Source organism: Labrus bergylta, chromosome 12 (genome assembly GCF_963930695.1).
Source record: "Labrus bergylta chromosome 12, fLabBer1.1, whole genome shotgun sequence".
NCBI lineage: Eukaryota > Metazoa > Chordata > Actinopteri > Labriformes > Labridae > Labrus > Labrus bergylta.
Window position 1 is genome coordinate 12,789,124 of NC_089206.1, and position 6,240 is coordinate 12,795,363.

Genomic DNA, 6,240 nt, shown 5'->3' on the forward strand with positions numbered 1-6,240 from the left:
AACTGCTTGTGTTAAGTTTCTCCTGGTTACAAAGTTACACTAGAAATTAGGTATAAAGAAAGCATGCCAGTTCTTTAAGTGAAATTACAGATTTTAGACTTTTTTTAGTAAAAGCTTTGATGGGAAAAAATAATGTCCTCATATATATTTAAAGGGGGATGCCACAGTGTTTTTTTCTTCCTTTTTTTTGTTCTGACAGCATGTGTGTATTTTAAAACTGTTCACGTAGCACACACATGGAGTATTTTTGTCCTGTTTTGATCACCCATGAAGGGAAGCAGAGGCTGCTGCACTGCTTACTCAGCAGTAGTTGATGGGGAAGCAGATGTGCATGAGACTGACATGATTTTTAGCTCAAGGTGGGGGCGGGGGTGTTTCTGTTAGCAAGCATGGTTGTATTGTGTGGTGTGTGTGTGTGTGTGTGTGTGTTTTGTAGGAGCTGAGCAGAAGCCAGTCGGAGCTGGTTCACACCTGCTGTGGTTGTATGAGCATACTTAGCATTCTGAATGACTGACAATCATTTCACAGCTGCTGCTGCATCTGATGCACAATGACTGGAATAGTCCATTTATTTAGATAACCCACTCTGAATGAAGAGAGTCATTTTTAAATGAGGACCAGTTCACCTTGTAGTCTGTGAAGATTTAATTAGTGTTTTGAAATTCGATGAAATGTGACAAAAAGCCGCCTTTACTGCGGGGATTTTTACTCCCACTGGTCTCACTCTGCTTGTGTACAGCAGATGTTCAAGGCCAGGGAGAATAATCCTAATCTCAGTATTTTGCTGAATGCTGTCTCTGACATCATGCAACTGCAGAGGGGATGACATAGAGGATGCTGTGCTTGCTGCCCTCTCAGCCATGCTGTCTTTATTTTTGTGAGAGCATTTACTCAAAGCCTTATGAGAGGGATACAATGCATTCTCTTTTTTTCAAGCTGGGATGACAACATGAAATTTCTGCATTCTTCCTAAGCTGTATCCATTAGCGGTCATAGTGAAACAGGGGAATACCCTTTAGCCATGGTTTAATGGAGGCATGTATAACTGTATTTGAATGGCATGTTTCATCTGTGATATCATCTGCTGTTGCTTAAGATTGCCATTCGATTCTCGGAAACCTTGAATCACATTGAAGCCCCATTTGCAATGCTTCCTTCTTCCCAATGTTTGTAATGGAAAAAAGAATAGATCCAATGTGAGACAGTCCTACACAGGCACAGAGAAGGACATTAAGAAGCTGAACAAGGCTCAACGCCCGGTTTTGTCACCATATACAGTATGTAGTATATTGAAAACATGTTCCCATTACTACATTACTTAAACAAGATGCTCCAAATCTTTTGTTTATCTCATTGAAAATACTTTCAATCCATCTAATCCAACAGGTAGTATCCTAACCCTCCAGAAACCTACTGTAGATATAATATCTTCTCTAAACAGCCCGTATAACCCTCCCTACTAACTCTTGCGCAACATAAATCTTTTCTAAGAGACATGTATGTCGTCTGGAGAGCAGGAAAAAGTGTTAGTTTTGGCAGGAAGAATAGTGGGTCATGTGTAAAGTGGAGCCACATGGAATAATAGTGGCAGAGCGAAGCAGCCATCTGTTTACACCAGAAGTCTCCCATTTCGTGGCCAATTTCACCATCCGGTGATGTTCAGTAGCCTGCGCTCACCAAGCATGAGAACAAAGTGATATTTGTTCTCAGTTTAATCTGCAGCACAGAGACTAAGAGGGGAACATCCCTTGTGTCCTGCTAGACCCAACAAACACTAAAGGTCATCTGTCTATCATGTGTTCATGTTGGGATCTACACAGGAGGCCACGCTGGGAACCGTCTTGCTGTCTGGTATGCCATTCACAGAAGGCCTTATGTTGCTCACAGTACAGAATCTGCGAGTGAGCCAAAGAGCATGTCTGTGCCTCGGGATGTTCTAAAACATTAGTGACAAAATCAATGATGTCACAGTGAGGGCAGGGGTCTCCAAGCGTCTGTCACATCAACAAAATACTCATCAAGCCTGCTCCAGAACATGTCTCAAGCTATGTTTAGTCATCCCTTTTTTCTCTGGCCAGACATTCAATTGAATACAGCATTGGTAACAATATACATTTCCTATGTTCTGTCCTTACAGTGTCTACGGTTTACATTTGTATACTGACAATGAGTCAATTTCTTTTGTGAAATTTGTTTTGAAAAGGGTTTTCTATTGACAAACTTGTAGTCTCTGTCCAGAAGTCTACTTACCACTATACTGTCTTTCAGCGTGTTGTTTTGGAATTCCTCCTCTTATCTATAATGTTTTAGCTGATTCTCACAGCTCTTATAGTGTTGTTTTTGTCTGCAGTTGACAGATCTCGTAAACCCATTGTATGCGTCCCTCCCCAAACCAAACAGTAAGCACAGTTAGAAGCTAGCTTGTAAACACAGTGGAGCATCTCTAGACTGAGACATTAACAACAGGAAGGAGTTGGTTGAGACCAAAAACAGAGCTAAAAACAACCCATGTGAATAATACCATCGCACAGTTCACAGTTTGTTACTGAATACTTGATTAATTCCACAATTCTACAATTCACTTAGCAGACGCTTTTATCCAAAGCGACGTACATCAGGGACTTCAAGGATCTAGAAAAAAGGGAACAATGTCAGTAAGAGCAAACGATCAGCTTTGAGTCCAATTGGACACACAGGTGCTGACAGGCATCGCACAGAGGCAAAGCACAACATTGACGGCAGTTCTTGAGAGCTCTAATCAGTATAGAAACCATCTTATAAGTCATCGTTATCAAACAAAAACAATCTCGACAACTATCATCATCATCAATGATATCGAAACCATCATCATTAAGTTAGTAGGTATTCATGAAAGAGCTGGGTCTTTAGCTTTTTCTTAAAGGTGCAGAGGGCGTTTGGAAGTTCATTCCACCACCGGGGGGCGACAGAGGAGAAGAGTGTAGTTAGAGATTTAGGACTCTGTTGTGAAGGTTGGATCAGACGCCTTTCATTGGCGTAGTGGGCGGGAGGGAGTGTAGACCTGGATGAGAGAGTTAAAGTAAGGAGGAGCCGTTTTTGTCGCTGTTTTGTAAGCGAGCAGCAGAGTTTTAAATTTGATGCGAGCCATTTTCAGCACTTCCAATTTTCCTTTTTTTTTTAAGTGGTAAAAATAGACAAACCCTCCAGTGGTACATTAAAACAAAACAATCGCTGTTATTCATTGGAATCAATGAATAGTTATTGTGGAATTTGAGAATTCTTTGTCTTGTATGGTGCTGCTGTTCTGTGGGCCATTATGGCAGAAACAGTACTTCAGTGTTCTCAGAAGCAGAAGTGGGATGGAGCATCATGATACAATATTCTGTCTGTTCAACTTTGATTTGCAGTCCTTCCACTCTCTCTTTGTCTGAAGGGCATCACTTCCTCGTTGTATATTTAGGGCAACAAACACAACCTACTTTCTGTCCTAAAACACAAACAACTATCAACGTCTTTTTTTCAGAGAAGATCAGTGATCATTTGTACTGGTGTCTTTTGTTTTCGAGAGTAGCATGTTGATTTAAAAAGGGAGCATCAAATTTTCCTTTATCTCTCCTAAACGAGAAATCAATGTCAATCACATAATCACAAGCATAATAGCTACATATGAGTTCTAAGATTTATATTTATGTATTTTATACCACTGTGAATGGGGAAGAAGAGATTTCCAGTAAGTAGTCTGTGATATTTTGTACTGGACAACTTTCAGGAGCATGTGATGTAGAGAAGCAAGAAAAACAGGAATCTCCTAAACCCAAAAGCCTGCTGGCTTCAGATGAGATCTGTATGCGCGGGCGGCAAGAAATATGGTATGAGTAGTCCAAGCTCTAAACCTTGTCCGGGGTATTCCTTACTCTTCCGGGGATTTTCTACATCTATTAATCATACTAAGCTGAAAAATGTTATGAAAACACACTGTTGGCAGAGATGAGTAGCACAGTTTTTGGAGGATATTCATGGAGGCTCATGACTCTAATGTGATGTGATGTTTTCAATGGATTATTTACAAATCAATAAAAATGTGTGTGTGTGTGTGTGTGTGTGTGTGTGAGAGAGTGTGTGTGTGTGTGTGTGTGTGTGTGTGTGTGTGTGTGTGTGTGTGTGTGTGTGTGTGTGTGTGTGTGTGTGTGTGTGTGTGTGTGTGTGTGTGTGTGTGTGTGTGTGTGTGTGTGTGTGTGTGTGTGTGTGTGCGCGCGCTCTGTATACAGCTCTATATCCGCCTGACTCACTCTTAGCCAATGGAATTACCCATTTTACCCACACACACACAAAGGGACATATGCTGGTAGAATAAAACTGAATGAAGCTAGTTACATAATATTTATCTCTTACTATTACCTATGCAAATCCCCTTTATCTGAGTCCCATTCAAAGGTTGTTACAGGGGTGTGAACCATTCTCACAATGAGGAAACAGGTCTTAAGGTGGCTTATGTGTGCCTGAAACGCACATAACTTAAGGTGGCTCATAACCGCAGTGTGTGTAAATAACAGGCAGGCATGAGTCATCAGGCCCGTCTTACGTAACTGCGTCACTTCTCCACCCAACTTGCAGCTAATGCACCACACCCCAGACTCATTCACACACTCGGCTCTGCTGCTGTCCAGCCTCCCATTGATGGCAGGGAGAGCACTACTCATCCGGCTCCATGTGGCAGACTGCGGCTCAGGAGCTTATAAAGAACTTGGCACAAAGGCAGTCTAATCTGTGTGAGGAAAAAAAGTCGACATCTTCTTACATTAAATGATCACTTGGTCTAAATGTAGTATTTTAAGTCAGTGGATAGTGCAGCTGATTTAGTGTGTGATATTTCTCAGACTGCTTAGATTGGTCCGGCAGAGCAGCTGTGCTTTTCTGCTCATTGGGGTTTAAAATCCCATAAGTAACATGGACCATTAGGACTGAATGGAGCTAACAGGACCCTCAGGTAACCAGAGAGTGAAGGAGGGAGGCAGGGAGGCCTGTGGACAATGTAATCAGTCAGGGCACTGACGTCACTCTCTCACACAAATCAAAACCAATACTAATTCGGATAAAGGAAACTTAACAAACTACGATGTGTGCATCTAGAATGTGGAAACATTCTGGAAATGGATGTACATTTCATCTGATTAATCTTATTTGGTCACGACAATCGAACAGTTTTCTGTAAAACACTTTTTTCCAACAACTTAGGAGAAAAATTATGTTAGATATTAGACTTCAAATCATCAAACCCTTATCCTTCTTATTGAATATATGTTAGATTCTTTTTAAAAACTGCTTAAAAAGTGTATTATCTTTGGACAAAGTGTAGCTGTGCCATGAAATCTCTTCATCTTCCAGTTCCTGTAACTAAACCTTACAAACAGATAAGATCGTGCTTTCCTGCTGACATCAAGTGGCCGCAGTGCTTACTGCACGACTCCACTTCTGATACTGCAAACCAATACACCTCGGAGCAGTGCTTTACTCAGACATCATTTCATATCACTTTAGAGAGAGTTAAATTCAATTCAGTACACTGTTATCCAAAATAACAGACAAAGATAATACATGTTTTATCCTATAATATGCTTTGTTAGTTTGATAGAATCTTTCGGCTCTAATGATCAAATACATGAACTGATTGCGTTCTAAAAAAAAGTAACAATAGTAGTGTTTCTTTTTGGAGTTGAAAAGCATTCTTTGTGGGAACAAAGGCATCTGATTGTCAACTGGTGTTGGTCAATCCAGATCCCCTAACATGGGCACTAACATGATTAGACATAAATAGCTCCTGTCTCGATAGACTGTGTAACCGGATACTTGCACTGCAACTATGTGAATAGTTCACATGCCGCAGACAGGAGCCACTATAGAATTCAAATGACAAAGATGAGTCAAAATTAATAGATAGCACAGTTACACAAAAAAAGTGTCCAGTTCTGATTAGACAGCTGTCATATTTCAGGCCTTATATGCTTGTTGTTGTCGTCGTCGTTGTTTTTTGCTGTGTAATCAGAAAACAGGGCAGAGATGCCAGCATGTGTAAAACCCAGAAGTCTACAACGTGATTCACATAGCTAAATATGCGTTGTTTGCTTCAACTAAAACTGATTTAGTCTATGAGTGATCATGCACAAAATATAAAAGTAGATGTGTCTTTAACATCACATACACTAGTAAGGTTTTTATCAATTGTAAAACAACAAAAAAAAAAGCTGACCTAAGGACAGAAAA